The 26,387-nt window shown below is 39.5% G+C and overlaps 1 long non-coding RNA gene across 1 annotated transcript in view; it reads left to right on the forward strand.

Moving 5' to 3' along the window:
- Nucleotides 1-26,387, forward strand: part of LOC141986238 (uncharacterized) — a 152,953-nt gene that overhangs the window by 111,481 nt on the left and 15,085 nt on the right. Inside the window, exon 2 of the long non-coding RNA XR_012639236.1 lies at nucleotides 1,818-1,886. This is a non-coding gene — a long non-coding RNA (uncharacterized LOC141986238). The remainder of the gene's footprint in view (nucleotides 1-1,817; nucleotides 1,887-26,387) is intronic.

Here is a 26,387-nt window from a genome sequence, read left to right on the forward strand (position 1 = left end):
TTTGGATCAAGCCAATAGTCACCCCTGTTAACTATTGTCATCCACCGACTTCGAAGAGCAGAAGTGGAATGAGAAGAAGGGAGATAAGACCTCCTGGATCCACATTCCAGTCTTCTCCAATATTTTTTCTCTTCTTCTGTTATTTTTGTAGGGCTGTTGAAATTAAATTGAATGTATGTGACTTGAGTCATGGACTTTCAGTGAAAGGCTTTTCTGTGTTCTACTTACTGCCTTAGAGCAGGCCAAGGATTATGTTTTTCAGGGCTGTACATGAAGTAAGAAATGTGTGGGCCCAGGCAGTTCCCTTCCCACCCACCCCAGGGTCCATCCTGCAGTACTGTTAGTGGAGCTGTTGCTGCTAAGCCAGATGTGTACACATGGAGATGCTGGATTGTAAAGCCCTTTGTGAGCAAATAGGGCCCAATCCAAAAGACCATCAAAGTCAATGAAAAGTCTGGTAATATATGTCTGAGTCCCCCACTGCTTTTAAGATTGAACTGCTGCCCATTAAAGCATAAGTTTACACATTTTTATATGGAGATGTTTTCTGAGAATCAAATTTCTCCCTTACCTTAGGTATGTCCCCATGAGATTTTCACTAGTTTTCAGTCAAATATTGAATCCTTATGTCCCAACAATGATTAGATGCAGACAGTAATAGTTCTCTTGAGGTTAATGAGCAAAATAATCGAGATTTGAGCTCTTTAATGAGCAGCACTGTTAAACACACAAAAATAATGGCATGAATGCCAATAATACACATATTTTCCTCTAAACAGCAGGGGCATGCAGCTGTAATCAGACACTGGAATGATTATTTAAAATCAGACCCTCGCCTTGTTTGGGTTAATTCAGTCTCTGACCCAGTGTGTTGCTCATCCTCATATTAACTCTGAGAAACTTTTTTTAATCATGTGGAATTTCTGTTTATTATTCTGAATGTTGCATTTGGCTCAGTTTAGTGTATTGCAGCATCATACAATCATAGAGGTTACAGCTGGAAAAGACCTACTAAATCATTCAGTCCATTCCTCTGCCAATGCAAGACCATTCTGTGCAATGTATCTTGTAGTGTTTTGTCTAGTCTAATTTTCAAGCCACCATGTGACAGGTGCTATTGGCTGAACGTAAGAGGGGAATTTCAAAGTCTAATAGAGATGTGAAGTGTCTTTCAGAGAGGGATTAGATGATTCTCACAGAGCTTTCAGCTAAGCAGTAGGTCACTGGTTCAAATCCAGTCCAGGTTGCTAGTGGCTGAAAGTTGTTGCTATCTGATGACTGTTTTGGTGCACTCTGTGAAATAAATATGGGGGTTTCGGTTTGGTTCCCCATAAAGAGTGTCCACATAGAAAAACCAACCACCACCATTGGCATTAATTAGCATCCTTTGTAGCAGCCTCACTCAAGAAATCAAGGAGACTGAACTACCCTCTCAGCCCTACATTAGTCCCTCTGGAACATAATGGGTATATTAGCAGATCATGGGGGAACAGAGGACTTCCATCTTCAGGACTTTCAATACACCACCTTGTCATGAGTACTTCATTCCACCTTTAAAAGGTTCAATTCCAACACTGTTGCACATTCAGAGCCAAATCTCACCCTTGGCTCTATGCGGGGCCCCCCCAGAAGTCAAAGGGACCATGCACAGATTTCCAATGGCTGAGGTATTGCTCACATAAAAATGAATTTTATCACTACCCACTACAGGTCCTTTATAGATAACATTAAGACAGGTTTTTCTATTCAAGATCATTATTGTTCCACTCAGACTTGTGATATTGATCAATTTTGTCTTCACTTTGCTGTACCCACAGATCTGAGCTGATGGACAAGACTACAGTGGTTTTAGTACTGAAAATAAGTGTTGGTCCATGCAGACTAAGGTAAGTGTATTTATGCACTAACACCGCTATTGAATGTTGCCCTTGAATGTAGCCTAGTGGTGGGAAAACTTCGCAATGTTTGTAGAGTTCAGGTCCAGTTTGGATAAGCAGCACACAAAAGTGCCAATGTTTATCCAAAGCTTTTACAAACTTTCCAGACCGTTGGCATCTGCAAAATATGGCAGGATATCTTTGGACAAAAGGCATTCTTTAGTGTTTTCTGGTAGTATCTCATCCTGGTTGGGCCAGCGGCCAGAAATAATGAGGCTCAGGAAAATGTAAAATAATGAAATACTTCACTGAGGTTTGGTTCTGATTCATTTCTAGAAACGATGGTTCCACTAAATGGGACATGGGGGTGGAGGGAGGAAAGGGCAGTCTGATTTTTTTCTGTATCAGTTCATCCGATGAAAGGCATTTTATCTCCTACCTATAACCCCCTGAAATGGAAGTATGCTGGGCACAAACTGATTCATAACAAAATGTAGGTGATTTGTGGTCATCAAATATACTTTGGCTGACAATTTTCTACATCCAGTAAACCAGTAGTTCTCAACCAGGTGTATGCATACCTCTGGGGGTACGCAGAGGTCTTCCAGGGGGTACATCAAGATATTTAGATGTCATCATCTAGATATTTGCCTAGTCTTACAACAGGTTACACAAAAAGCACTAGCGAAGTCAGTACAAACTAAAATTTCATACATATAATGACTTGTTTATACTGCTCGGTATACTATACAATGAAATGTAAGTACAGTATTTATAATCCAATTAATTTATTTTATAATTATATGGTAAAAATGAGAAAGTACACAATTTTTCAATAATAGTGTGCTGTGACACTTTTGTATTTTTATGTCTGATTCTGTAAGCAAGTAATTTTTAAGTAAGGTGAAACTTGGGGGTACGCAAGACAAATTACACTCCTGAAAGGGGTACAGTAGTCTGGAAAGTTGAGAGCCACTGTGCTAAACCAGTGCTTGTTTTGATTGTACATTTATGGTTATCAAGAACAATGCAATGATCTTCAGTTTTCCCAAAGGTGCATATTTCTCTCACTTTTCATTAAATATCCCCTGCTGCACAAGAACCTCAGAGAATGGATGAAGCAAGGACAAACTTCAAGTTATATAAGAAAGCATATCAGAGGCGTGAATGGATGTCCATTTGATTTAATTGTTTTAATTTTTAATCCTGATCCTTATAGAAATGCAGACTCCATAATATCAAGTACTAAAGTGATGTTCTCTTCAATTAATTCCTGATATAGAAATGTATGTTTGATGTATAAGTTTCAAGTACACCGAAAGGTAGAATGCTATTTAAAATATTGACCAGATATACAATAATAGCTCTGCAGAATGAATGCATTTCTAAACTAAAACAATATATGAATGCAGCAGAGCTTTCTAAAACAAACTCCTCATCAAAATGGAGGAAAGTCCAATTATTTAATGTTCTCCTGGAATGGTGTGTGGTCCATACAATTGAGAGAGAGGGTAATCGAGTAGTTATAGAGCAGGAGGCTGGGAGAAAGGACTCCTGAATTCTATTCCTAGCTCTGCCACTCACTTCCCCTGTGATGTTGAGCAAATCACTTAAGGCTGATTTTTGAGACGTGGGTGCCTGCAGTCAGGCACCAAAAATCCATATTTGGACACCTGAATAAGTGGCCTAATTTCCAGAGACGCTGAGCACTCATTGAGTTCAGTGGCAGCTGTTAGGACTCACAATCTCTGAACCCCTCCCCCCCCCCCGCCCATTATTTAGGTATCTAAATACGGTTCTAAGTGCCTAACTTTTAAGCACGCACTTTTGAAAGTTTTGGCCTCAAATTTTTCATGTCTCAGTTCATCCATCGATATAATGTAATAATATTGAACCAGTTCACAAGGTACTTTGAAAACTGATATATTGATATTTGTAAAGTGCTTTGAGGGCCACATATATGAGGCATTATTGTCCTAATCCTGCATCTGTTGAAATGAATAAAAAAATTCTCTGGCTTCAACAGTGTATCAGTGGGCCTTATATAAGTGCAAAATGACATCATCATTGGTTCATCTAGGTATTTCCACTACACAAGTTTGCTAATACTGTCCCTCGTCCCCTGCATTTCTGTATTTACATTAGGAAAATGAAGTACACTATTGATGGACATTTCCTCATGAAAAGACAGTTTCCTTCATGTGAGATTTTAAATAATGCCTATGAGTAACTTACACATTGACTTTCAATAAGGATGAGATTCCTAAGTCATTTATTTTCTTTTGAAAAATGTACTCTATAATTTTATCTTAGAAGTTGTTCTGAAGTCACTTAAATGCTTTTAAAAATCCTTTCTCTTTGAATTCTATAGCAAGTAAAAAGTTAGAAACAAAAGGTTTCTTAATTAAAAAACACCTTTTTGAACAGTTAAAACTATTAAAAGAATACAGTTTTGGAGTTTGGTGGGTGTCCATGTATCAGATTCAGATTTCCATTATACTCACAAAGACCCCAGTTGATGAAAACGCTTCAGCATGACCTTAACTTCGAGCATGTGATCAAGTCCCATTGTCTTCAATAGGATTAAGCATATAGGAAAGTGTTTTCCTGAAGAGGGATATTTTCCTGATTTGTGGCCAAAGAAACTTTTTAATTGATCTTGGAAATAAAACATGGGTTCAGAAATTCACACACTAGAACTTCTGATTGATTTGCCATGTGGGAAAAATTCCATCCTTATTCTAGGAATCTCACACACTATTTTTTTAAATAACCCCATTCTCACCTTAGCGTGTACAGCTCACTAGCACATACACACTGCACCAGGCACCAGGAAATAACACCATTTTCAATCCATAACTACTTTAATTAAAGTTGAATTTGACCTTTAAAATACTAAAAATACAGTTGCTACTAGTATAATTCTTCTTATTCTTAAACTAAACTGTTCCCATTGTAAATTATGGGGCTAACAGCTGGCTTCCAATGAAGTCAACTATTAATTGTATGTTCACTACACTGCCTCGTGTAAATCAATATGAGAAATGAGCAATCTCCTTCTACTATACAGCACAGATATCCACAGTGTGAAGTAATTTAAGGGTGGCTGTCAAATCGCTTGGATTAGGCATCATCCCTCGCTTCTTTACTATAGGCATAGTGAAAACAAGAGAATGAAAAAACTTTAACCTAGAGAAAGCTTTCTGTAGTCTATAAATTACAACAGGATGCTCCTGTAGCTGAGACCATGAAACAAAAGCAAGGGTTATTTACACAAATATCTGTGTCATCCATTGTCCGTAAACATGCCATTCTAAGTCTGCTGGCTTTGCTGCCATATATATATCAGGCACATGTGATCCAAATAGACCGTATCCCTGTGGTGAGGAGGCAAGAGGTTTTGAAGTTTAATGCAATGGGTTCTGCTGAAGTCAATGGAGTTACTCCAGGTTTACAGCTGTGTGCATGTGATCAGAATGTGGCTGCTGTGGTCCATGTGTTCTGTCACTATTTCATGCTTGTGGTTGAATATGTTTTATGTTGTTGTTGTTATTGTGGTAGCGCCTCAGGGACCCAGTCATGGGTCAGGCCCCATGGGTCATAGCTGCTGTAACAGAGTGAAGAATCAGGCCCATCGCACTCTGTAGCATGTCTATCCTGAATTTGCAAGGAAGAGGTCATAGGCTAATTATAGTACTACATCCAGTGCATTGCAGGCTTTTTCTAAAATGGGCCAACTGCTGAAGCTATAACTCAATTTTCATTCATTCTTTCTGTGGAAGTTTTGCCTGGAGCAAGAGGAAGGCAGGAACCAGACTGGGGCTCTCAGAGTTACAACCTGCTCCCAAGAGTAGCATTGCTACATGCTGCCAGTTCCTCAGGTTACAATCCAGCCCTCTCTTTTTCCTAAATTTAATTCAGTGCCCTCGGCAAAACGTCACAGAAATGTTGCTACTGAGTCAACATAGTTTTTTCATCAGCCAAGAGCTCCCTGGTCCACTTTCTCAGTTCGGGGAGAAACAAAATATGAGAAAACTATCAAGTTTCAAGTGAACCATTGTGATGTACCAGAGCATAACTGCATAAACCATGCTTTCCATAGTAGATTGGATTACCTGTATACTGTACAATAAATGGGTTAGGAATACAAGCAGTAGGTGCACTCATCTTTTTTTTTTTTTTTTTTTTTGTGAAATTCATATGTCAAGAAGTCTTTGACAGACGTTATTTCCATACTTAAATTGAGCAATGAGTTGAAACTGGCAAAGGGAAAGGGAGGGAGAAGAATATATTCTATAGCTGTATCTTTTAAATTGCTTTATCTATTGATAGTTTTGTCCCATGCTAAAAGCAATTTCAACAGTATAGAAAGCACAGCCTGAAAAACTGAGCTCTAATTAAATCAGTAACGTTCCATTATTTCCTGTGAACAATGTGAGTCTAAAGTGATCTTTCCATGGAAAAATTAAATCAAGCTTTCTATGAAAGTCTGCTGTTTCATCTGTATTTCATATCCTGTGTGTTCATAACAGCTCTGTGCTGTACGTCACTGCATCTTTGCCTCAAAAATAGCCCTAGAAAAAGAATTCCAGAAACCTATTCTGACACCCTGTTTGGAATTTAATTTATGTTGTGAGCTTCTTAATCTTTCCAATACAGTCATAGAATAACATTTAATCTACAAAAAGGTGGTTCACCTATCAGAGATGTAATTAAGGCAGCTGCTAAATTACGAAATAGCCTTTTCTCGGTATTTATTTACAGAGGAACCCACTTGAGCGGTACTCAGTTATAGTGACATTTTGCTTAAGGTTAGTCTGCACTGGGGAACTACATAGTATGAGAATGCATATTGATTGACTAATACTATCTTAACATAACTTGCTGTAATCCACTAGCCAGTGCATTCTGTGCCTGATCCACAGAGGATGTACATCTGTTACAGCCCCCAGCTACAGAGTCTGGCTCTTTACCTCAAGCTGTAGCGACTCATGCTTTCTGTTCTGGAGTTCCCTGGTATGTTGGCCAATATGACTGCCATCATATCAGGTTTGAATCCCAGATGAGCCCCACTTATGTGACAGTTCCTATCTTGGCTAACATGCTGGAAATTGAACCGGAGACCTGCTGAGCTGGAAAGCATGAGTTGCTACACTTTAAGATAGACAGCCAAGCTGTCGAGCTGAGAACCTGTAACAGAGTCCTATCCTCTGTGCATCGGGTGCAGAGGGAGATGTGTAATAACGCACGCTGATTAGGGGGTCCTCTTAAGTATTCACTATAGACTAGAGCTGTTGTGTTTAACTGCAGGGTGACACGACAGTCCTTGTCTACACTGAGTGTTTAACATATGTGTTAGTTAATGTGCTGCTACACGACGTCATCATTTTCCAGTTGTACACCAGCCCTTAGAGCAAAGTGGAGTGAAATTCAATATGTTTCAAAGCACATTTGCTCATTTGAAGCCTTGTCTATGCTGGGGATTCCAGACATCAGTGATCAACCATTGGTATATTGGCACTGGTGCATACCCCTGTGTGATGGAGTTTACAGACCTCACACTAAGGCTAAGGGAGTGACACAGAAGTACTGGGCCAAGAAGGCCCCACCCTTCAGCTGCTGCAGAGCATGCTCCAAATGGAGAACCTGCTTAACAGGGGACTCAGAGTCAGGCAGGTGGAGAGAGACGGAGACATTGTCTGCAGGAAGGAAGGCGTAGATCCTGGTTTTGAGGCAATTATTCTCAGTGGAATGAGATTTTTTTTTAAATAAATAATAGTGTGTGTTAGTTACCACCTTTCATCCAAGAATTTCAAAGTTCTGTACCCACCTCATTTAATCATCTTGGTAAATGTGTTAGGTAAGTAATTAACAGTGTTCCAATTTTATCTACAGGAAAACTGAGCTGTGGTTAAGCAATGTGCTCAAAGTAAAGGAACAAGACAGGCATTATTGGGAATGTAATCTAGGTGTCCTGCCTCCTGCTTTATAAACTAGAGTACAGTGCTCATACATAAATTCAATAAAGAAGAAAAAAGTATAATGAAAAACAGAGACACTGACAAACTTCTGTATTCAGTGTCCCGAAGTTGCCCAAGCACGCTTGGTTTGCTAATTCTCCATTTGTGATTCCGCAGAAAAAGGAGAAGAAGGGGGAGTTCACAATTCACAAACCAATTTGTGTTGTTTCTGCAACACTGCAAAAGTGCGACTCATGAATATGCTAATGAAATTGCAATGAGAGTTTTGGCACCATTTCATCACCTCATCTAGATTAGAGAGTAATAATACTATGGCTTCACATGTCTTCAAAAAGTGCTGTGGTGGTGCAAAAAAAATTGATCTGCAATATTTATAATTCAACAAAAATTATACCTGTGCTACCATAAAATAATAATTTTTACATGTAAGGACTGGTTTAGGGGTTGACCAAAGGGTAAAAAAAGAATTCATATTAAAACCATATTCGATACCACTGCCACAAAATCTATACAAACAGGTAGATTCTTACTTGAACTTTGTACTTGCTCAAGAGAGAAAGAACTCCCCTTTTATTTCTGTGCTGGCTACCTGGATTTTAGGTCTAGCTGCACAGAATTAAGTGGAAAAAAGAACTAGATAAATTAATGGAGGATAAGTCCATCAATGGCTATTAGCCAGGATGGGCAGGAATGGTATCCCTAGGCTCTGTTTGCCAGAAGCTGGGAATGAGCGACAGGGGATGGATCACTTGATGATTACCTGTTCTGTTCATTCCCTCTGGGGCACCTGGCATTGGCCACTGTCGGCAGACAGGATACGGAGCTAGATGGACCTTTGGTCTGACCCAGTATGGCCATTTTTATGTTCTTAGGTTCTTATGACCTACTCAATTGTTTATGCTCCTCCTGGAGTAAATGAGTGGAGAAGGGATGAGGAGGAGTGGAGAATGGGCAGAGCACTGACTCCAACCCTGCTTCTTACTGTCCAGAGTAACAGAGCCAGAACAGGATAGAAGAATATTTACTAGTGGGATAGGCCTGCAGAAAATTATTACACACGCACCCCTGGGGAAAGGAGGAAACAAAGTATGAACTGTGATGCAGTGGACTGTCAGAGATGCAATGCCTCCTGAGGCTACTCCTGGGCTGGTGCAACTAAAGCACCCGCTTTATACAGGGCTGTACCTGAAAGCCAAACATAACCCAAAGCTGGGAGAAGACAGTAGGCTGGACAAACATGCAAGAAATCAGAAAGCTTGTTTCAGAAAACAAGGTACAAGGATGTATAAGAATTACTGAGCCCTTGGTTCTGATTATTATAAGATATTCTTACCTAATTATAAAATGACTTGGATGAAAATTATGACTGGATTAATTGAAGAGGTTTTCAGCACATGTAATCATCTCCCAATAAACACTCTGCTTGGGACTATTCAGCCTCTTGCCCAATCAGATCACTATGTCAGAGCTGTCTCTCTGCCAAACAGTACTTACATAAAACAATCCTGTTTAAAAAAAAGGCTAAGATTTTCAAAGATCAGGAACTAAAATCAGGCTTCTAAATCCATATTTAGGCACTAGAAAAGTAGCCTGAATTTCCAGAATGCTGAGCACCCCTCAACAGTGGTGGGGCAAGGTATAAGTAGACTAACCAATTGCTTAGGGTCCCAAGCAGTTCAAGGGGGCCCTGATTTAGAATTATCCCCAAAATATCATTAATCTTATTTAAGGTGGACTTTTTAACAAGTGTACTAGTATGTGTTTTGTTGGCATGTTTTATGGGTTGTGGAAATAATGCAATTAGTATTTTAGAGAGTGAGTAAGGGGGCCCCAAAAATATTCCTGCTTAGGTTCCCCAGTGGGCTTGTACCAACTCTGCCAGCATTTCCCACTGAGTCTCCTGTCTTTTGTAAGGTTAGAAAAACTAAAAGTACTTAAATTAAAATCCTTTTGGTAATTTTAAAAATTACTTGCCTGCTCTTTTCACTCCCTCTCTTTCTCCTTTCCTCCCTCACTAGCCTTTCCCTCTTCCCCACCTCACGCTTTCTCTCCTTTGTCTGGAGCACCCTGAACAAGTGTGTAAGAGGAAGTCCCCACTGCTGTTCCCTCAAATGATCAGCAAGAACATGATTTCAAAGCCTATCCAAGATGCATACTGGTTAATGAACCCACACTCTGCCATTTATTGTTGCTTACTCATGCAGTGCCAAGAAATGGTTAGTCAATCAGGCTGCTCAAGAACACTCTTGTGACTCTGGCAGACCAGGTGCCTGCTCATGCCAAGGTCCCTGTGCTCCCATATGGACAAATACATAGCTGAAATCAGTCTGGCTCGCCTGTGTGCTAGTATTGTTAAAATAGGTATTAGAATTATAAGAATGTCTGTGTTTATATTGTTTAGACTTTATGGAATGCTTGTGAGTTGCTGCCTGCATTAATCTCGCTTATAACATCTATATTGCATATTAATATTTGAGAGTTTGCAATGTAAGCCTCTGTAACTGTAAAACACCTGAGAGGAGAGAGAGACATTAACTAGTGTATTAACTAGTGTGTTACATCCTGTCTGACAAGGAAGGCCCATCGACAGCATACAGACTAGAGTGGAACATTAAAGAGGACAAAAGACTTGTTGTTTACTATCCCCACCACACAAAGAAGATGAGTTTTGCAAATAAATTCCTCCCATCAGCTGAGTTTGCAGTTCAAAGCAGAAGGGGGAAAAGGAATAAAAACCCTAACAAGGAGGAACTTTCTCTAATTGCTGCTGGGACTCTGGGGGCACAGCTTCTAGGCATAAGCAAGGGATCTTTAGCTGCTGGTTATCCCTAAGGGACATATAGAGCTTGCTTATTATAGAAGCATCTATTATCTTTTGAAACTTAAGATTGGAACTCATTTATGTAGGTATGTTTACCTGCTTTAACCTTGTAAATAACTCTCTCTTGTTACCTTTTCCTATATAGTATCTTTAGATAGTTTATTATAGAATTGGCTACAAGTGTTGTCTTTGGTGTGAGATCTAAGGTGCAATTGACCTGGGGTAAGTGACTGGTTCTTTGGGACTGGGAGTAACCTGAAATGGCCCAACTTGATGATCACTTTAGATAAGCCATTATCAGCAGGAGAGTGGGGTGGGAGGAGGTATTGTTTCATGGTCTCTGTGTATATAATGTCTTCTGCAGTTTCCACAGTATGCATCCGATGAAGTGAGCTGTAGCTCATGAAAGCTTATGCTCAAATAAATTGGTTAGTCTCTAAGGTGCCACAAGTACTCCTTTTCTTTTTGCTGAATATTGTTGTGATTTCTGGTGTAAGGAACCATCTCTCACAAAGGCAAGCTTGCCTGGGTGGCAAGACAGATCAGAGTACCCCAGGGGACTGTCTGTGACTCCATGTTAAGGCTGTTAGTGCCTGAGGAGTTCACACTTGATAATGAGTTGGTGAAACCTAAGTATAGAACTCACAGCCAATTTGGGTTTTGTGCCCTGGTTCTTAACAGTCACCCTGAGATTGATATTCACACTCTTGAACCACTGCGGGACAGCTTGACAATTCTAATACAGTACTACTGTAAGCCTGGAGAGAGTTTGGCGTGAGAACCTCTGGTCAAATCTCAGACACAGAGAGTCTAAGACGCTGTGATAAAATGTGCAGATCTAACAATAGACTTACATCTGTCTCAAACACGAAGGAGTGTATCAATAAATACAACATCAAGACTGCACAATTAAAATCAGATAATGCAAGTGAAGGTTCTTTCAGCATGCTGCAAATTCTGTATGTTAACTCTGCCACATTGCCCATCCGTTCTACATTGCACAAGGTGATGATATATATTTAACAACAAAGGTACAAATCCTGGTCCCACTGAAGTCCATAAAAAAAACTCCCATGGACGTCAGTAGGAGTAGATTTGACCCTTTAGAAGAAAAACAGAAATAGAAATGATAATATAGGTCAATCCTGCTCACCTTGCTCACACAAATAGTCCCACAGGGCCAAACTCATCCCTTTTACAACTGCGGGTCAAACAGTCGGGAAATGCAAAAGTTAAATTCCCACAGCAATATTCATTTGGCACATAAAGGCATGGAATTTTTTTCCTAGCCTCCCTTCTTGCACCTTCAATTTGCAGCTGTAAACACCCAATGGAGTTATACCAATGATGTGGTTAGCCCCTTTATTTCAGTGGTGCTACCCCCATGAGCAAGGGAAACTGGAATTGGGCCTCTGAGACAGATTTTTATAGCTTGGCTTCCTTTTTTTGCTCCACAACTTGTGAGTGTGTGCAATGGAGCAAGAGCAATTTATACCAGATGGCATCTAGCAAAAATATGTCTACACCAACATTTTTAAAAGTGATCACTAATTTTGAAGGCAATCCAAAAATTAAGACACTCAGAATCAGTAGACCCGCTTGAAAATTTGGCCCTAATTTTTAACGCTATTATTCTATTGATTTGTTCAGAGTTAAATAGACATGCAAGCACACAAGATTTAGCATTATAATATTATAATGCTATGTGGCATTATATCTAATGTGCTGTTGTCATATCATTGGAGGTGAAAGGAGTCATAGGCTGAATTCAGAAGTGATATGCAAGGTGATGTAAGTGGAAGCAGGAAAAGCAACTAACTGGAGGATGTAAGAATCTGTAGGTCAAAACTGTAGCCCCCTCTACTTTAAGTTACATCTTCTTCCTGCCTTTCAGCATGTGAGGTGCACCAACTTAGACTACGGGCCTGTTTCAGGCATGCTGAGCACCCACACATTAATGGGAGCTGCAGGTGCTCAGCATTTCTGAAAATTAAGCCCTGGAGGCCTGATTCTGATGTCACTTACATTGGCATAGAAGCCAGTGTAGTTACACTGGGCTAAACAAGTGTGTGAGAAGAATCAGGCCATAAGAAACCCTAAAACATACCTAAGACCTATTTACCAATGTGTAATTTACTTCACCTTACCCAGCACTTCTCAATTTGGCCCAAGATTGTGCTCTAGCTGGGCTTCTGATCTGAATAAATGTTTTATGGGCCAAGCAAAATTAACATATTCAGTGTGAAGAGCTGTGTTCAGCTGTTATTGGACACAGTTTGTAAGGAGAAAGGTTGGACAATATACTTGCCTGTTCTTTACTTGGGGGTATCTGGGACATCTAATAGAATCATCCTTGGTGGTTTATTTACTAACCAATGTAGTTATTCTTTTCATTACCTCCACAATGTAATAGTTATTTTATGGAAGCTCATTAAATTTAATGAGACGCCACCAGATTTTATTGCCTTCTAATAAAATGCATAGGAGGAGTTGTTTTCTTCCTGATTCATGCAGCTCTAGAGTACCTTTTAAAAAAAAATCGGGTATTCAGCTGTATTGTGAGCAGGGCCCCTGGAATTCACTCTGGTGGTCTCAGTGGAGCTTTAACAATTAACAACCATTCAAATAAAGATGTGTAAAGGGTTATGCTATGTATGTATGTATATATAAAAATTGAACTCCCTCCACATTAACAGTAACATAAACATTTTTTCACCCACGAAAGCTCATGCTCCAATACGTCTGTTAGTCTATAAGGTGCCACCGGACTCTTTGCCGCATAAACATTTTACTCTATCCTGGGGATCATTTCAAACCAATGGAACAAACAGTTCTGCCAACATTGGAACCAAGTTATATAGGTGTACAGGAGACGCACAGTAAGGTGAGACTTATCAACCAGAGGAAAAATAAGTCACAGGTCAGAATCCTCAGTTGGTGTAAGTCGTCATAGTTCCATTGACTTACAATGGTCTATTTGAGGTATTTACTTTCTAGTTTTCCAACAGCACTGAGTGCCTCTTGTTAGTGAGATTGTAGAGAACTTGATCTTTGAAAAATGCAGAAAACTAACAGAAAGAAATCTGGGAAAAAGCACACCCTTCAGCAGCTATGCAACAAAATGGGCATGTATGCTCAGTCACCCTACTGAAAAGTGCTACCACCCAGCAAGATGATTCTATTTAAAACCTACTGAAGGAACAGAATAAGAAATGTTTTCAGTATACTTGAATATAATACAAGCAGATTGACCTAATGAAAGTAGAGAAGTGCAACTTAGGCAAAATCTTAGAATCATAGAATCATAGAATATCAGGGTTGGAAGGGACCCCAGAAGGTCATCTAGTCCAACCCCCTGCTCGAAGCAGGACCAATTCCCAGTTAAATCATCCCAGCCAGGGCTTTGTCAAGCCTGACCTTAAAAACCTCTAAGGAAGGAGATTCTACCACCTCCCTAGGTAACGCATTCCAGTGTTTCACCACCCTCTTAGTGAAAAAGTTTTTCCTAATATCCAATCTAAACCTCCCCCATTGCAACTTGAGACCATTACTCCTTGTTCTGTCATCTGCTACCATTGAGAACAGTCTAGAGCCATCCTCTTTGGAACCCCCTTTCAGGTAGTTGAAAGCAGCTATCAAATCCCCCCTCATTCTTCTCTTCTGCAGACTAAACAATCCCAGCTCCCTCAGCCTCTCGTCATAAGTCATGTGCTCTAGACCCCTAATCATTTTTGTTGCCCTTCGCTGGACTCTCTCCAATTTATCCACATCCTTCTTGTAGTGTGGGGCCCAAAACTGGACACAGTACTCCAGATGAGGCCTCACCAGTGTCGAATAGAGGGGAACGATCACGTCCCTCGATCTGCTCGCTATGCCCCTACTTATACATCCCAAAATGCCATTGGCCTTCTTGGCAACAAGGGCACACTGTTGACTCATATCCAGCTTCTCGTCCACTGTCACCCCTAGGTCCTTTTCTGCAGAACTGCTGCCTAGCCATTCGGTCCCTAGTCTGTAGCGGTGCATTGGATTCTTCCATCCTAAGTGCAGGACCCTGCACTTATCCTTATTGAACCTCATCAGATTTCTTTTGGCCCAATCCTCCAATTTGTCTAGGTCCTTCTGTATCCTATCCCTCCCCTCCAGCGTATCTACCACTCCTCCCAGTTTAGTATCATCCGCAAATTTGCTGAGAGTGCAATCCACACCATCCTCCAGATCATTTATGAAGATATTGAACAAAACCGGCCCCAGGACCGACCCCTGGGGCACTCCACTTGACACCGCCTGCCAACTAGACATGGAGCCATTGATCACTACCCGTTGAGCCCGACAATCTAGCCAGCTTTCTACCCACCTTATAGTGCATTCATCTAGCCCATACTTCCTTAACTTGCTGACAAGAATACTGTGGGAGACCGTGTCAAAAGCTTTGCTAAAGTCAAGAAACAATACATCCACTGCTTTCCCTTCATCCACAGAACCAGTAATCTCATCATAAAAGGCGATTAGATTAGTCAGGCATGACCTTCCCTTGGTGAACCCATGCTGACTGTTCCTGATCACTTTCCTCTCATGTAAGTGCTTCAGGATTGATTCTTTGAGGACCTGCTCCATGATTTTTCCAGGGACTGAGGTGAGGCTGACTGGCCTGTAGTTCCCAGGATCCTCCTTCTTCCCTTTTTTAAAGATTGGCACTACATTAGCCTTTTTCCAGTCATCCGGGACTTCCCCCATTCGCCACGAGTTTTCAAAGATAGTGGCCAAGGGCTCTGCAATCACAGCCGCCAATTCCTTCAGCACTCTCGGATGCAACTCGTCCGGCCCCATGGACTTGTGCACGTCCAGCTTTTCTAAATAGTCCCTAACCACCTCTATCTCCACAGAGGGCTGGCCATCTCTTCCCCATTCTGTGATGCCCAGCGCATCCCAAATCTGAACAATTTATACCATAGAAGTGCAACTTCAGGGCATATGTACGCTTGAAGCTGTAGAAGTAGAATATTGCAAAAGAACTTAGGGGACCCAATCAGAAATCAGCACCCTATTGTGCTAGGGGCTCTACAGATGCCCAACAAAAAGACAGTCCCTACCCCAAATAGCATACAGTCTAAGTATGAAAGAAAACACCATAGATGGATATGACAAGGAAACAATGAGAGAATATGATAAGCAGTGATCACAGAACACCAGCTGCTCGTGTATAAAATGATATTATTGTAATGAAGCCTTATGGGGTAATAAGAACAAAAGTTCTGAAAGAGAAATCCACTTTTCTATTATAACTAATTTTACTGTGAGCTCCAGACATCAATTTACTGAGACAAAATAGTGATATATATAACTGAACTTTACTGATCATGTTGGCAACTGTGTAGCAAAACAACTGAAATTAGGAAGAGAAAACAACTGTACTTAAACGTGCAGTGAAACACTCATATTGATTCCCAGGTGCACAGTGCAAGCAAACTCCTCTCTTTCATATAAAACTGGTTGAATTATCATTGTGTATATATTATCCAATGCATTTAGCCCTTTTTGCTGATCAGAAATGGTTCACAAGCCAACTCTGATTTCTGCAGATGAGCTTGTTATGTAGGAGTATTCAGCAAATAGTTTATGTGAAGTTTCAACCTCTGGGTTATTCCCAAATGTTTGTCTTTTGCTATTCTTTAATCATAGTGTGTGATTGGTTGGGTAAGTAACATTGTTATGTTCCTGTTTCCTGGTCAGCTGACTCAGACTTTGTATACGGATAATAATGAGTAGTTATTAATTCAGTATGAACTTGGAAAGACAAAGTCATGCTAAAAATTGTTCAACTTTGGGGATTCACATATTTGTGAATTTGGGATTCATAACTTATTCCTGTCCTAATTGGTTCCATACTATTGCTGTGTGATGTTAAAAATTTGCCACCTTTCATCCCAGAGATGGATTCACTTTCTTGATTAGCCCAATCCTGATCCCAGTAAAGTCAATGGCGCAACTCTCGTTGACTTCAGCAGGAGAAGGATGGGACCTAAAATGTTTAAAGTACCTTGGAAGTTCTTTGCAATACTTCTGGCTGACAAGTACCATGTACCATGTAAATGTAAGATCATTATCATTGTATGTGAATAATACCTCTGATGCAGAAAATCCAAAAACTGCAGTCATAAAAGAAAACAAATGCCTTATTTTTTTAAACTGAGTATCTAAAATTAGGCATCTAAATCCACATTTAGACACCTAAATTAAAATGGCCTGATTTTCAGAGATGTAAATGCATTCCGCTCCCATTCACTTCAGTGAGTTGCTTAGCACTCCTCAATATCCTTATTTAGTTGCCTCAGTATAGATTTAGATGCCAAACTTTAGGCACAGAAGTTTGAAAATGTTGGCCTATGTTTTCACATCTGATCGTAACACCTCCTAACTCATAATAACTGTATAAGCGAAAGAACAGAATATGTGACAGAAATTATTATGAAAGGAAACACAAGGGTGAAACTGATGTGAAAATGAGCTTTTAGCTTCATTCTTCTGTGTATTGTTAAACAAGGAGGATTAAGAACAGTTTTAACAGAAGCATCATTTTTAAGATAAGAAAATGAGCCAAATGTTGCATTCACTTATATTAGTGTAAATCAAGAGTAACTGCAGTACATTCATTCATTAATTGAGAGCAAGATTTTGTCCAACATTTATATTACTACCTGATCATAAAGGGGGAAGTTAAGAGGTATATAAGACAAACCTGTCCATCCTCATTAGAGTAAAAGTTGAGTATAGTCTATTCTTGTTTTAATGCAGTGATCTAATTAACCTTTAGCCAGAATTAAAATGACCTTGATTTGGCCTTGTGACCTCAAATGCTTAATGTAGTTAACTTTAAAGAAGCTTTTTAGGACAGTCATGAGTAGCATCTGTTAAAATGGGCAAAAGGTTGAATCAATTTACTTACATTGCTGGTGCATATGTTGTTTATGTTTTTTTAAAGGGATATAATCTGTAGTTTTATTTTAAATATGACATGAGCATTGTGTTCAAGAAATTATGTATGAAATATGAAGAAGGAAAATCATTGCTTCAGAATTGTTTGTATTGTCTCTTCTTTTGCGATCTTAGCAATAAGCCTATTTTCTTTTTAATCTTAAATTCTGCCTTATAACAAATATTTTAATGTGTTCTGCATATGTTTTGCCTGTTTTAAGAGTAACACATGAAGTCAACTCTACTTTCATTTGCACTAGTACAGCCCCAATGAGGCCCTGATTCTGGCAAGCATCCATATTTAGGAAAGGCCCTTAAGCATGTGCTTAATTTTAATTTTAAGCTCATGCTTAAGTCCCATTATTGTGGAAGCAATTTATGCATATGCATAAAGTTAAGCACATGCTTAGGTGTCTTTCTGAATTGGAGCCTTAATGTAATAGAGTTGTACTGGTGAAAGTGAGCAGAATTTAACCAGTACATCACCTATCAGGGGAAAAGCTTACTTGAAAGAAAAATGACATCCCAGTTGTTTTCCCTATTTGATATTTAAGTGTTCAAATGAAATGTACAAAGATCATTTTTATTTGATCATTATTAAGCCACTAATGAGCAGCATAAGCCACATTTATGTTGGGATATTGCCATAGGTAGGGATTGATAACTTACAAACATTGTACAGTATGTTTTAATATTTTTCCAGTCAATACAGATATGGAAGTTTATTGCATATTAAGGTGAGGATGAGGGTAATTAACCTATTTCCCAAGGTCATGATTGATTCTCCAACACTGACAAGTTTCAAATCAAGATTGGATTTTTTTTTCCTAAAAGATCTGCTCTAGGAATTATTTTGGGGGAATTCTATGGCCAGTGTTATACAGGAGATCAGAGTAGCTGATCACAATGGTCCGTTCTGGCCTTGGAATCTATAAATAGTGTAAGTACAGCAGAGTTTTTCTAACACACAATTAGTATATTAAGAGGATTGGATTTTTGCAGGAATAAGGACTGCAGGATTGAGTCCCAATGGTGAAATTCATTGATGCTCTGAAGGGCTAGAGCAAGGCCTTCTGCTGTACTTAAACTCTGTATAAGGACCCTGCAGAAGCACTGTGAATAGAACAGTCTCTCAGTGGTGCCCCCTACACACTGCAGTAGGGGTTTCAGCACCAGGCCCACATGGGCGGTGCAGAAGGCTCTAATGGGCCCAGGGCAAGGCATCTATGTTTATGTGCAGATCCAGCAGCCACAGCACCCCATGCTGCTGGTGTGGAAGGGCTGCAGTTCCAGTTGCAGACTGCAAGTTGAAATTGTGGCCTTGAAGGGTGTGGAGGCCTCCCACAATCCACACACACAAAGTCTGAACACTCCAGCTTATGTAAGATTTCATCCTAATATTCTGTCCATACCTAGGCTTTTTCTGAAAAGATTCCCACTGTTGATACTATTTCAGAGTAACAGCCGTGTTAGTCTGTATTCGCAAAAAGAAAAGGAGGACTTGTGGCACCTTAGAGACTAACCAATTTATTTGAGCATAAAGGTCCACTGGCAGGTGCAAAAGGGAGAGTACTAGCACGGACATGGCTCCAGGTGGCTATCAGCATTTTAATTGCCAGCTCATCTAAGCCTGCTCAAAGCACCTCTGCACTACATGGCAGTAAAAATGCCAGCAGATGCCTTGTTGATACTGCTCTGCACCAGCACTCCCACCACTGGTACCATCAGTGGGGCTACAACTGCATTGTCAACAGGGGGGAGTTTTTAATCAGACAGCTGAGGATAGACAAGGCCAAGGCAAGCCTCAAACACCCTTAATAAAAACATAAAACTATCGCACCACAGCATGTATTTTATTCAAGATTTGAACAAATGTAGTTTGTTTTAATTACTTATGAGACTAGCCTGCTAATAAAGGTACTGTAGAGAGGCTAAGGGCTAAACCCTCCTTTACATTACTCAGGTGAGCAGTCCCATTGGACAGCATCCTGCAAGCTCTCCCACATTCAGAACTCCCATTGCCTTCAGTGGGAATTATATATCAGAGACTTTGCTGCATCAAGCCCAAACATACACCTAGTTTTGTGTGTAAATGGTTGGGTTACTGGGTTAGTGAAGTTAGAAACTGTTATACACAGCACAGACCTGCATACAAGGATGTATATCTCAAAAGAGAAATATTTGTAAAGTGCTATAATATATATGTATTAGCCTGTGGGCCAGATGCTATATATATTTGGGCCAGCTGCTATAGTATATATATATTGTGTGTATATATATATATATACTATATGCTATAATATATATATATTTGTAACTGTATAGCACCTTACTCAAAAACACAAGCAAGGTACTACTCAGTACAAGGGTAACAGGGATATTAGCCTTTGGGACATATTCTGTTACCCTTGTACTGAGTAGTACCTTGCTTGTGTATTTGGGTAAGGTGCTACACAGAGGGCCTAATCCTGAGTTCACATACACTGATTTTGCAACATCGTAACTTCATTGCACCTCCTGAGTTGAGTTACTTTTGGTTAATATCAGTTTTAGTGGAATCACAATCAAGCATAGTATGTTTAATGGTAACAGAATCTGACCCAGTAATTTTCAAGTAAAGACCATGCTTATCTTACACCCAAAGAAACAGTACCATGACTGTGAATTCCTGACATTTTCCATTCAAAATGGAACATTGCTTTGCAAGACATGCCAAGTTGCTCAAACCAGTTTATCAAATTTCGGAGGACTTAATCCTGCTTCCATTGGAGCCAATGGCAAAACTCTCATTGACTTCAATGGAGCAAGATGTGCTTGTGTGCATGCAAGCTGAAAGATGAGTTTTGTTCAGTGGCGCTTTGTATAGTTATCATATGAAGATGCATTAAACAGCAACCTACCCATGAATCCTGCAGTCTTTACTCAGGCTAGAGCCACAGGATCTAGTCCTCCATCTAAAAATTCCATCCATGAACTACATACCCACTTCATTAAAAAAAATACACACACACACACACACACACACACCCCAATGAAATGAGCTCACAAAAAAAAAATCCCCATATGCTGTAATATGTGTTTAGAAGAGTTCTTATTTGACAAAATGTCCTCTCATGCTTACATATCCTGCTCCTACTGGAGTCATTGGGAGATTTGTCATTGACTGCAGTGGAAGCAATCTCTTGCCCAAAGCATCTGCTTATTGGAAACATACCCAGATTCTTCCTCTCCTCTGTAATAATTGTTAAGCTATTTAGTCAATATTTGGCCTGTGTGTACTTGCCCACATTAGGCAGGACCACTTATGCCTACAATAATCATCTCAGGCCATCACTCTGGCTTCCTGCTTATCTTAGCTAAAATGTTTACATAATTATCTACATTAGCTTCATTCCGGCATCATTTATATCAGTTATTACTTTTAGACTGCAAATTTCACTCTGTCTGTTTTGATGGCCTCCCTCCTCTCCGCCCCCTACTACCAGCCCTATTTTTTCAGGTCTATACCCCTGATCTTGTCTTTTCTCTGCACAGTCAGACCCTAAACGCCAGCTACATTAACGTAGTACATTAACATTTGTAATGTAGCCATTCTTTTACATAATCGATACCATCAAGTCTCTTTTCTTGGGGACCCTCGTGTTTATTTACATTTATTCCACACACATCAGTTTCCATCACGAGCAAAACCGATTTTCTTGTCCTACATCTGCTCTCAGGATAACCTTAATTCACCATAAATCTCTTTGTGTTCGCTACATAGTTAGACCCCAGTTTGTTATGATGCTGTAATCTGAGGTGGTCTGGATCCTTATCTGTAAAACAAGTCTTTAGTGCACTCGAGTGTGAAAGAACAGGATGGTTATGATATTAATTGTTGTTATTATTTACTATTATTTATTTTGCAGCAGTTTCTGTTTATGATGTGATGCATTTGAGCCCAAGCACATTAGGTGCATTATTCATTGGGTACATTTGTCAGAACATGCATGTGTATAAAGAACTAATGATCCATATTAAATTAATGACGCTATAAAAAAGAAAAATACCCCCTACATGCAGCTTATGACGGCAACTCCAGACTTTGATAAACCATAGAAAAGACCTAATCAGATGAAGCATTGGACTGTTCTGTCTCCAAAATTACATTTCTTGAAATGTGCTTGTACACAATGTTGGTTTTATTAAAACAAATTAATTCAGTCATTAAGGAATCATACGGCAAGTGTCTCATAAGTCAGGACCTCCAGTGTAACAAATTGATTAAATGACTGTGTAATAGTCTCTTTAAACAAATCTAGTGTAACAAGTTAATAGATCTGCTCAATTACCATGCTGGGGTGATGAGGATGTGGGCAACTCTCTCATTAAATCTAGGAGATTGTTCTCGGGTGTGTGTGTGTTGGTTTCTTGTTTATTACCCTTGGAAAATTGATTGCTGATCTGGCAAATAAAATAAAAAACCAGATTTGACGGTCCTGACCTGACAATGTGGGATATTCGGGGGGCGGAGGGGGAGCTTTATAGAGAAATCTTTTCTTGTCATTCTTGGTGGCGAGGGGGACCCGAGAGGGAAGAACAGCATATCAGAATCGAGGGAGAGATACATTCGGAAAAGAGATCGTAAGTTGTTTTAAAGTTCCCTGGGAGATTCTCTATACCCTTTGGGTTTTGCATCTGTGCCTTTCTTGTAAAGCCAAAAATCTCCACAGTGACCCTCCCTGTGCAATCCAATGAGACAGTTGTGCAGGTTTTACCTTCCTTACGCCTGTACTAACACTCTCTTTCTTCCCAAGTATATAAACTGGAGAGGTTTGTGTGAATGAAACAATTCGCCTGCGGCATGAAATAACAGGTTTCCTTGGGAGGTTAGAGGAGACCGTCCCTAAAACAGCACAAAGATCGCTAGCCTTTTTCCTGGTGTTTGTGGCCCTGTAATAAACACAAAAGCTACCGCATTCCTTAGTTTATTTATTATTTTCTATCCACGTGCCTCGTTTTTAACTCACTTTAGGACTTTCCCAGTAGGGCGGTGGGTCTAAAAGCAGATAACGTTTGTTTAGGTTCTTTGGTAGTGTTAATTGCATTCAGTAGACAGAGGATAGATTGATTGATTCCATTGTTCTCATAGCAAGAGCATTTGGCTTTCCTCCCACAATCAATAAGAGCTGAAATTGACGTTTCTAAAGCTGTTTTTACTAAAAATGTAACGACGACTCCTTATGAATGCTGAAATAATTATCGTGGACAATGAAACGCACTAATGGCACTGGCGAAAACCAGCCGATTATATCCATGGTTCATCATGACACACTAATCGATTCAATAGTAATATCTGTGTCTGAGTTCTGGGGAACGCCTCTCTTTCACACCATTCCTGCAGAATACAGAGCCATATGGCGGAATCAGAAGGGAAGGTCCCACTGATAAATCGATGGCAGGATCTGGCACAGTTTGGTATTTAGGTATTTTGCCAATAATGCAGCTTTGATTCCTTTGACACCCAATCTCCAAAGGCACTGAAAGAAAATCTATTACCCCACTGCCATTTTGTTAAGTGTTTGCTCCCTGTTGTGACCCTGCCACTTTATCTGTTGATTTTTATTTTCTGAGTGCATGTTGCCCATATGTTACTCTAATAGTTGCTATAATTCTTGAGCAATAGGGCTCCTATTTTACTGAGCTGAATTAAAAAGAATGCACTTTAATAAAAACCTGAGCAATACACTAATGGCTTGACATTGATGTATTTGCATAAAGATGAATTATATGGGCTTGCTTGACACGACTTTTAATAAATGATTGAGGAGGTTATTATAGGGATGCACTATGGTGTGTGTTAACAGGTTATTTTAGTACAGCCAGTGCAAAAACTGTGAGCAATATAGTGTGGTGATAGAGATCTTTTACAGGCTCTGGGGTCCTTTTTTAAAAAAAAAAAAAAAAAAAACTTATCTCTTATGACATTTATGGGGATGGCTTTGCCCCTATATCTCAGTCACAAACTGCATTTTATTAACCATTGAGAACATTAACTATGGGTAGAATAGAGAAAAAACAAATATAATTGTTTTATATGTGCACACACATCTTATACATGTATATGTGTACCACATATATACAGAGGGAGGTACTGTGTGCTACTAATGTATACAGAGAGACTTGTATAAACTCTAGATAAATAGAGAGAATTTTTCAGCTATGAATAAATAACCCAAGTAGTGCATATGTTCAGATCATAGCTACTTCAAGTGCCAACCATTGGTTGAAAAACCCCTTTGTGCAGCTTTGTCGTCCCTATAAATACTTTGCTCAGTATATGAGGCAAGTGAATACAAAATCTTTTTCTTTTACTGCAGAACATTCAAACTTAACCATAACATTGTTTTGTTTTAAATACACTATTAACAAACTTGTTCTAAATTGTTATTCAGCTCAGCACACCCGAGCTATTCTCCTTGGTTAGATAAACTCTCGAGAATAAAGATCAGCAAAGTAGTAATACAAGACACGATTTCAAGGAACATTTTGCAGTGTATTTTCCTCTTCACTTGCACTACATAGCAATGCGCAAATGCTCTTTACTCAGGCGAATCTCACACTGAAGGCAGTGGGAATTTTGCCTAAGGACTGCAGGATCGGGCCCAGAAATTGTAACATGCCATGGCTGGGTTTTTTTTGTGTGTTGTTGTTGTGATGGATGCAGAATTTTCTTTGCTGCTTTTTTTTTTAATTTATTTTAAAAAGTGCTACACACCCAACTCACTATAAGTTAGCCTCTGTGTAATTTTGTTTCTTCCCATGGTTGGTGAGCAAGAGATAAAATAAAGAAGGGTGTGAATCAAAGTTTACATTTTCATGATGCCTCACTATATCGTTCTGATATAAATAACCTTTTTCTCATAAATAATATTTGATTGACTGAGGAACCTCTCCCTTGACGCTTCGGCTATGATTGTTCTGGCTCCCAGTAGCTCTGTACCAGCAGCACATCCACTCAGACTGCTACTGAACAGATGTTTGTATCCCTCGCAGAGATTTGTAACTGATGTTCAAGACAGCTGGTAAATGTTGCCAGAAACATGTATCTTAGAAAATACCTATCTGTGCAGAAGGTAGATGCTGAACTGAAATTAGAGAAGAACAGTTACTCTTACTTTTTAATTTGTTTTAAACAACCCTAGCTCTGAAACTGGAATATTCTGCATCTAGATTTCTTTTCTCCTTTGGCCTAAATATGGAAAATGGGAGGGGAGGGCGTATGACTAAAAGCTCTAAATGTGCATTTTAAACTCCGTTTTCTCTGGGGCACTGGGCAACTTTTGACACGATATGGTTATTAAAAATCAAGCAACCAGATGACTGTCAGGGGTATAACGAATGCCTTTAATGAAATGACATCACCCTCGCAAACATGGGAGCCCTGCCACGAATGTGGAGTGTGCTTAATATGTAAGAGTTACAAATTAATATCATAGAAAAGTGATAAATGATAATGGGATTTCAGTAGTTCATAAAAGGCAAACATGCATAAGGAAAGGGCGAATGAGGTCAGCACTCACTGAAATAGTCAGATCTGTCCTACCTTAGTTGTCAATCTAGTCATGTCTTAGAATATCAGCACTCTTTACATATGCATTAACTTTATATATTATATATGCTAAAGGTTATTTGTGAGAGTTGCAATTAGGATAAATGAATGTGAAGGCCTTGTCCTTGGGATTATGAATGCTCTGATTTAAGACTTTGAGATAATACCAAGACATGTGGTTTAAAAGAGATATATGGCTAATTCATTGTTGCAGTATGTTTATTGGATCATTTTGATATTGTGCTGAGCTGCAGCTATAAATGTAACTCTGCCATCAATTTCATCTGAATGGAATATTTCACTGTTATGTTATTCTGACTGGTTCCATGACTGTCCAGCCTCTTTATTTCATGTTTCAGCAGGGGTATATTTAAAATTTCTTGTAATTTACAGTGGAGGAATTAGAGTAATTTTTTATATGGCTCTTGGGAGGCTACTTTGATACAGCAAGAAGAGGGGAAATTTTGGTCATCTAGATTCACCTTTAATTTTTACATATCAAATGTATTAAGAAAATGTATTGAGCAAAACATTGTAACTAAACTAAAAATTTCTATCAACCATATTGATGTTAAAAATTCTGTCGAGGGCCTGCGTGTTTTGTATTCCATTTATTGTGGACGTGAAAGGGCTCCTACAGTAGAGGAAAAACATAGGTCGAATCAAGCACAAGCATACAAATTTCAAAGGGCCTAATACTGAGCTCAAAATGGTGTGTTGTATTTGAGACCAGGATTTGGCTTAATCTAGATTTCCTCGGTTTTAGGAAAGTAAGATTTAAATTACTTCTTGGCTTGGACTAGTGCTGCTTGTGCTTTGAAACTTGCCCTGTGCCCTTTTCCTCGGGGCAAGCAGGTTTACCTTTTCATTATTCACTTAAAAAATGGCTTTCCAGGAAAAGAAAGAAAGAAAAGCCCATTGTGGTGGCTATTTCTAATTTCTTTTCTTAGATTCCCATTCCCTTGTTTCTCCAGCCTCCTAGAGGTAAGAAACCAACCCTTGCCATCAGGGGGTTGGAACAATTTGTATAGTGGGGGTGCTGAGAGCCTTTGAATAAAACTGTAATCTCTGGATATGGTGGAAACCATTTCAAGACAGGGGGTGCAGCAGCACCCCCCCTCACCCTAGTTCCAGCACCTATG

The sequence above is a fragment of the Natator depressus genome, chromosome 4 (assembly GCF_965152275.1).
Source record: "Natator depressus isolate rNatDep1 chromosome 4, rNatDep2.hap1, whole genome shotgun sequence".
Classification (NCBI taxonomy): domain Eukaryota; kingdom Metazoa; phylum Chordata; order Testudines; family Cheloniidae; genus Natator; species Natator depressus.